Raw genomic sequence first — 8,043 nt, 5'->3', positions numbered from 1 at the left:
GACCAACAGTAATAATGGAGAGATTCACAGATCTTGAGATCTGTTATAGACAGCGGACAGTATTTTTTTTCAGATCTCTTAAACAATTGTAACCAAAGTATTTCTAGAAGGTCTTGTAGGAGAGAAATGCACTGTGTTGAACAGTAGTCATCAAGCCCTAATTTAGACTTTTTTGGCTGAGAAAGCTTCAAACTGTTTTTAACAGAAAAGTGATTGAGGCATTTAAAGTGCTTTGAATAAGAGTAAAATAGCTTTATAGCTTTAAGTGAAAAAACACATCATCATGAAATCTTCATAAGAATATGATTCTGTCCATACTTACATCCAGCAAATACATAAAGAAGTGTGATATTAATCAAAGCCTTACTAGCTGCAATGCACTTTGCCAAGGCATTCTTATCTAATAAAATAGAAACAGCTGGGCCAGCATCCTAAAACAGTTTTGGATTCCAGCCTTAGGATCTGGACTGGAATGCCAGTTTGCAGAATGAGAGGTTCATCAAGTAGATAAACAAGAATTTATTTGGTTCTGTAAATGACAAATATTTAGAGTTAAAAATAGACCGGTTCAAATACAGGTAATTTATATATGTCTCAATTATTGGATGATTTTATATCAAATTCAAATTAAAACAGCTACTTTGGCAGAATCATCTTAAAATAGGAACACTTGAAAATATCACATGTAAATCACAACACAAATCCAGCTTTGCAAAAAGACAAGGCAACATGACAGGCAGTTCTGTATCAGCATTAGCAGTTAGGCTCAAACAAATACCATCTTCTAATGCCCTGAATGTCTTTGCTTCAGGGCCTGCTCTGGTGCCCTGCCATCTCCCACACCACAGTGGGATTCATATACTGCAGCACAGAGTTAGGTTTGTGCAACAGTGAAATGGATGTGCTCGGCAGCGTTGCTGGAGTTACATCCCTACAGATCTAAAGAAAATGTGTGCGCCAAGCCAGGGCTTGAATAGGCACAGGAATTTTGGAAAGACAAGGGCACGGCAGCAGAGAACAATGTAAAAATCAGCTGAAAATAAAATGAGGAAATGCTGAAGGAGTTATTTCTGCAAATTTGGAGATTTATTTTTCTTGGGTGCAAAGCAAAATCAAAAGGTCCTAGATGCCCAAAAGATTGGAAATGTGGAATGTCCTCCATAGCAGAGTGTCAGACCTCTGGATCCTTAAAACAATTTTATGGTGGTGGAACAGTGGCAGCTTGAGCTGGTGCCTCTGGGGGACCCTGAACAAAGAACCCCTGGGCTTTGATGCCCTCCCAGGTGAAGTGTGACAGTCTGGGGTATTGCTGCTGTGTCCGAGTGCCAGGGCACTGGCTGGCACCACAGGTCCCCAGTGCCTCTGCTGAGCCATCCCTCTCCTACAGTCAAGTTTGGTCTGTCACATTTGGCTTTTCTCTCTGATGCACTAGCAGGACCACAAGAGCACGTGGTGCTGAGGATGTAAAAATGCCTGTTCTGGCTGGAACATTGCTGTTGTGTGACAGCCTGCAGGCAGAGCGGGCAGCTGGAGGGATGTTGACTCGTGTCCCCGGTGCCAGCCGTGCTGCATACATGAGAGCTGCTGGGTGTTGGTGCTCGCTGGTGTTAGAAATAGGGCCAGGAGAGGAGCTAATTTAAAATGCCTTTATTAAAGACAGCTCTGGGTGGGGAACCCGAGGTGTCACGCACACCGCCACTGCTCCCACTGGACGACGCTGAGGAGGAAGAGTACAGCTTTGTCTCTCGGCACAGCTGGGCCTTCCACCCTCACCAGAGTCCTTAGGAAGGCAAATATTGGCTCGCAGCCGAGGGGTGTCTTCCAAGCTGGGTACTATCAAAATTATGGGGACAGGACGGAATCCGGCTCTGGCCAAGAGTGGGTGGCTTAGTGTGGTTCTGATGGGCTAAAGTCAAAGTTTATGTGCTGGTTTGTTGTTTTGAGAGGGTTCATATAGTTCCCACAGCCTCTCATTTAAATTCAGTCCGGGTGCAAGTCCTCCTGTGAGGAGGGGAGTAGGAAAAGTGGTTCCCGAAGGGAATGGATACAAATCCCGGGTGAGACGGAAAGGGGAACAAATACAGAGAATGACGGGGAAAGATAAAAATACAGGGTGAAATAGCAACATCTAACAGCGGCGGCTAAAAGCAAGTCATAGAATACTAACATTCAAAGTTTAACAAATGACTAACACGGGGTACAAATACAGAGTATGACAAGAAGAGATACAAATACAGGTAAAATAGTAACAGTCAGCAACGGCAACTGAAGGCAAGTCCTAGAACTCTAACAGTCAATGTTTAACAACAGACCAATACTTCAAATAAAGACCTTATCAATTTCATTAACGTAAACTACCAATGACAACTCTGTAAAAGAGCTCTCATCTCCAGGATTTCATTCCTCACACTGGGACCCGGCCTGGCCCGGCACCACGGGGAGTTACAAAGCGTCTTCAAGGAATCCCTGTGGCATTGTGTGTTTTATACGGGTTTTATTGTAAAGTTGGTTATTTTGGAAATTAGGATTTTGGTTTGACCCACGGTTCCCCCCATGTTCTCCCTCATAAAGGTTTCTTCCTCCTGCCAGTTACCTGTCCATCATTGTAAGCAGCCCCCTTTCATTTCGAGAAATTTCTGTGTCAATCTTGCCTTTCTTAACACATGATTTGTCCCCCGACCCTTCTCCCTCCCCTGTGCCATTGCTATTGGTTCAGTTGTGTCCCTCGCTCCTCCCCTGGGCTTCGTTCATTGGTCCCTTGTGTCCCCTCGTGTCACGCCCTTCGCCTTTATAAGTGCCCCCCCCAACAGTTTTTCTCTGAAACCGGTGCTGGCCCCGGCTGTGTCAGTCAAGCGGCTGGGCATCCCTACGTGTGTCCAGTCCTTCCTTCCTTCGCCTCAGTGCTTCGCAGTGCTGCTCTCGCCTGCGTCGCTGCGCTGCACACGGAGCCAGAACTCGGGGTCCTGGCAGAGAACCTGAGAGTGGCGGGGTTCGTGGTCTCCACCGGTCACTCTAGCAGCTGCTGTGGCTGCGGGACGAGACTGCAAATCCCCAGGCGTTAAACCACACGATTTAGCCTGGGATTTAAAGTTGTTTCGCAGTAAATCTTGTAAAAGGCCTGAGCAAGTCTCCTATGAACTGTCTCCCTGGCAAGCCCAGTCCCGGCCCCGAAGGCCCCTCAGCGTTGTCAGGGCAGTGGCAGGAGCCGGCAGCTCGCGCAGAGCGAGTCCCTGCCGCCCGGGATGGCCACAGGAGAGGCGAGCGGGCGGCGCCAGGGCCCTGCGCGGGGCTCCGCAGGCTCCTGTGGCATCGGTTCCGTCCCCTCGGGCGCCGAGCGGAGCCCGGAGCCGCCGCTCTGCCTGCGGGGCTGTGTGTGCCCGGCCCCGAAGGAGGCAGGGCCGGGGCTGTGGCGCCGCCTGCCCGGCGCTGAGCGCCGCCCGTGCCGTGCCCGTGCAGCGCGACCCGGCGGGGCAGCTCCGGCTCGGCTCGTCGCCAGCGCCGTCCCGGCACGGCGGCTGCCCCAGGGCCGCGGCAGCCCCGAGCCGGACGGGCCCGGAGGGCCTCGGGAGGGAGCGCGGGAGGGCCCCGAGCCCTGCGGGCCTCAGCAGAGACTCCCGCCCCACTGCGGGCAGCAGGAGGGGCGCAAAGCCCCGGGACGCTTATGAGAGCCCACAGCCCTCTCCGCATGTGAAGTGAGACCCCAAAACCCCGTCATGTGCCTCAGCAGAGACCCCAGCACCCTGCACACCTTGGGAGAGATCCCTAACTCCGTGCATGCCTCACACAAATTTCCAAATCCTTTGCATGACTTGAAGTGGACCCCAGCACCCTCCGTGCCTCAGAGGGAGCCAGAAATATCCCTGTGTGTCCCAGAAGGGACCCCCGCCCCTCGTGCGCCTTATGGGTGCCCCCAAAGCCCCAAGGTGCCTTACGGGGAAGGCTAGGGCAGCTACGGCTAGGGTTCTGACCAGGAAACGGAGTGTGGCTGCAGCTGGGCTGTTGTGCCTCTGGGGCTGTTCATCAGCCCCATCGGGCCCCAAGGCCACACAGCCCTTCCCTTCCCTCCCCTTCTGGCCCTCGTCCAGAGGAGCAGACCCTGTGCAGCACCCTGCATTGGTGATGGGCCAACAATTAGGTTTTATCAAGTGTGTGTTAATTAGGGTGGGGCTTTGCTTTGGCTGCTGGAATTGCTGGTCAGGCTGTGTCTGTGGAGATGCTCTTGATGGCTTCCCTCTTTTCCTGGGCTTGCCACTGGAGGAGGTGCAGGCCCAGATGATGCCAGGGAAGGAAATGTGCCCTCAGCCCAGGGACGCTCAGCATGGGCTCCCCCAGCCCTGGGGACCCCGCTGCTGGTCACAGCAGCCCCTGCCTGGCTCCTGCCTGCCCACACCGTGGGCATCCACGGCTGCTCCTGGTCACGGAGCTGAGCCAGTGCTGCTGCCGGCTGGGCTTTGCTGCTGCTGCCACCCGGACACTGGGGTGACAGCTCCATCTCTTTATTGCAGTAGAAGAACTGATTTGGGATGCTCTCAGTCCGTGGTCAGTTGAGCACTTCCAAATACTTTCCTGGGGCTTTCACCTTTGGCCCCAGATGGAGGGCTGGGCTTGTGGCCTCAAAGCACCACAGAGCTTTCAGGTACAATTGTAATCTGGTCAGATTCAGAGCTGCTGCTACTGCTCTTCTGGCTGTAGAGGTCTTGTGACCAGCCACCAGCTTTGAACTTTTCTTTGAGGTGGTGCCTGTGAAGAGAGGAGGTGGCTGAGGCCCCAGCTGCCAGTGGCACACAGGGAGCCTCCTGCACAGCAGGGCCCAGAGCTGGCAAGGCTCCCCAGCACGGCTGGAGCTGCTGGCACAGCTTGGCCCAGCTGCACAGCTGTCCCTCAAGGCCCCGGCGAGCAGGGCACGGCTCTGCGCAGGCTCCCTGGCCAGGAGCGGGCCCCAGAGCGCCTCTGCCTTTCAAGGGCAATCTCGTCCCTGCTCTTTCTCCTCCCCAGCGTGCTTTGCCTCTGCCCTGTGCCCCTGGGGTTTGCCTTGGCCAGGCAGCCTCAGTGGGAGCCAGCACTGGCTGCAGCCCCAGCGGGCCCCCCAGGACAAGACCCAGCAATGAGGAGGCCAATGAAAGCTCTGGGCAGCAGCAGAAGCCTCAGCAGAGTTCTTTGGACAATCATGGACTGGCCACACCGACACTGCAGCCTCACTGGGAATGTTTCCTGTCTGTGGTAGACTTTCAAATGAAGCTGTTTGAGGGGGAGAGCAACAAAACACTCACCCATTTCTCTTCCAGGAATACCAGATTCCAAAGCAGCACAACATGACGACAAGCTCCAAAAGAAGTAGGCCTGCCAGTAACCCCAGCCAGCAGCCTGTTCCCTGACAGAAACCCCCTCCAGGGCCCTTCTGGGAATCAGGAACATGTGCTGTGGTTCCAGCTGCACCTGTGGGAGCAATGGGGAGCGTCAGCCCGTGCTGTGCTGCGCTGCTGAGCTGGCAGCACGGTGGATGCGGGCAGGACGTTCTCCGTTTCCCCCAGAGCTGGGGCCTGCAGGCACCTTGCCGCCCCTTGACACAGGCTGTGCCACCCAACAAAGCCCAGCAGGCTGGGAGGAGAGCCCGGGGGCAGCGCAGCTGCTTGGGCAGTGGCTGCTTTGAGGGACACGGGCCAAAGCCATCCCTGAGCAGCCACTGCCAGCCCTGGCCCTCCCTGCCCTGTGACAGCTCCCCCAGCCCCAGGGCACAGAGTCAGGCCCTGTCAGGACCCAGTGCAGCCCCTGCCCAGTCAGGAGGTGAGGCTGGCTCTGGCCCTGGGCTCGCGGCAGTGCTCCCGCTCGGGGCTGCTCCTGTGCCTTGGGCCTCTGGGCACTCAGGGCCTGCTCCAGAGCAGCTGCAGCGGGAGGGACGTTGGTGCACGGGTCCCCTTTCCCCGGGGCTGTGAACGAGCTCCAGAGGCACCTCCAGCTTTGGCTGCTGCCGGGCCGTGCAAGGGCAGACCCTGGGGGAAGAGCTGCTGCCGCACAGCCCCGCCAAGGGCTGAGCCCTGCTGAGCCTGGCACAGCAAATCTCTCCTGTGCCTGTGTCTAGGTTGTCCTTCTTTCTTGCCCCAGGGGCTGCCAATTGGCCTCTGCTTCCTTGGGGAAACACCTCCTTCTGTGCTGCCATTTGGTCCATCACTTGAGAAACAAAAAAGGACAGCTAGATCAGGTGGAACAACTCCCCATTTATTTGGTGGCATCTTCAGGGCATCATGCTTATTAAAAATGGGGCAATGATCCACAAAACCTCTGGGCTTTTTCAGCTGGGCCAGGGCCCACCCTCCTCCAAACAGCTGCCAGGCCTGAGCAGAAGTTGTGAGTGGATCGTGCAGGGCGAGGGCACACACGCACATGGCTCTGTCCTGGCACCTGCAGCGATGCCCCCCTGGCCGAGCTTTGGGCTCTGAGCTGGCAGCTCTCCCAGGGGAAAGACCTTGCCCTACCCTCACCATCTCCCAGCGGCTCAGTCCTGGATCCCACAGGTTCAGTCCTGGACATGGGTTGGGAAGCCACATCACCTTCATCAGCAGGCTTTGCTGCAACTAAAAGGCCATGATACTGCTGACGATTCTCCTTCAGGCCCGAGTGGCAGTGAGGGCACCTGGGTGATTGGTGCCCTCCAAGGCACTCCCTCAGCTCTGCCTTTCACTCAGGAGCAGGGCCAGGGGGAGCTCGTGCCTGCAGTGCCCCCACACTGGGATGGAAGGAGCCCCCTGTGTGGCAGTCTGGGCAGAAAGGAATCCCTGGAGCTGCCAGCAGCTCCAAACACAGCCCCAGGCAGGGTCAGGGCTTGGCAGTGGCAGCAGGAGCAGTTCAGGCTCCCTGGGGCCGGCAAAGGAGCTGAGAAAGGCTCAGCCCCATGGAACAGCCCTGGGCCCAGCCCCTTCCCTCTCTGCTCTTCTCTGTGGCTGCACAGAGCACACGGAAGGACACAGTGGCATTGCACACGGGAGGAGGATGGACAGATAAATGCTCCTTCCTCCCACTGACAGCGATCCTGTGGGATCCCTCAGTGCTCCAGAAAGGAGTAGCGCAAGGCTTCCAGATTCCTTCAGCCCTGAGATTATGTTAGAGGGAAATGTAGCACGAATGAGCTCTTGCCACATAGGCACTGATAATTCTCTCAGAAAAGGTATATGGAGAACTTGCCTTCGCCATCCTCCAAGGATTTGAAATGGTTATGTGCCAGGACTTCCAGATAATCCATCTCAGGATCCCAGTCTAGAACAGAGCTCAGATCAGAACCATTTCCATGCTGTGCTGAGATCCCCTTCTGCCTCTGGGAAATGGGCACTGCAAGGGGGTCGGGTAAGGCTGTGGGAGCCAGGTGTGAATGGACATGGCCAAAGCTGCACAGGGGCCTGGGGAGCTCTGAGCTGGCTCCTGGCCACTCGCCACCCTCTTTCCATGCCCATTGCAGCATCACTGGAGAGGAAAGAGGGGCAGCCCAGGGCCCTGGGGCTCTCTCCCTCACATAAAGTGGAAATCCTCCCTAAAGCCTAGAGGGAAACTGCAGCAGGCAGTGCCACAGCTATCCCTGCCTCCCTCTGTCCCTCCTGCCCTCCTTCTGCTGGGACACTGCCCAGTCCTCAAGGGCACATGGCCAGGCCCTGTCAGACCCACTGGAGCCTTGCTCTCCCCCTCTGCCCTTTCCCCACCATGGGCACCCCGTGCAGCCGCTCCCAGGTTTCGGGACGTGTCTCCCACGGAGGGAGCCCAGCAGGACAGCTCAGTACCCGAGTGCCCTGAGCCTGCTCGGGACAATTCCTCTGGGCTGTGCCCGTCTTGTCCGGGCTGTGCCCGCAGTGCCAAGCAGCAGAGAGGGCAGCTCAAGCCACAGCAGGGCTCAGGCCCAGAGGCACAGCAATTACCTCCTGTGGCTGTGCCTGGCATGGTCTGCCTTCCTGCACCAGAAGCTGGCACAGAATGACTGCTTCCTGTGGGAAAAGCTTCCTTCTGCATAGGCTCTTGCGCGAGGGCGTACGCGGCCCTAAGTCCGGCTAGCAAAAGGGG

Source organism: Melospiza georgiana, chromosome 11, assembly GCF_028018845.1.
Source record: "Melospiza georgiana isolate bMelGeo1 chromosome 11, bMelGeo1.pri, whole genome shotgun sequence".
Lineage (NCBI taxonomy): Eukaryota > Metazoa > Chordata > Aves > Passeriformes > Passerellidae > Melospiza > Melospiza georgiana.
Note: the sequence above shows the minus strand (reverse complement) of the source record.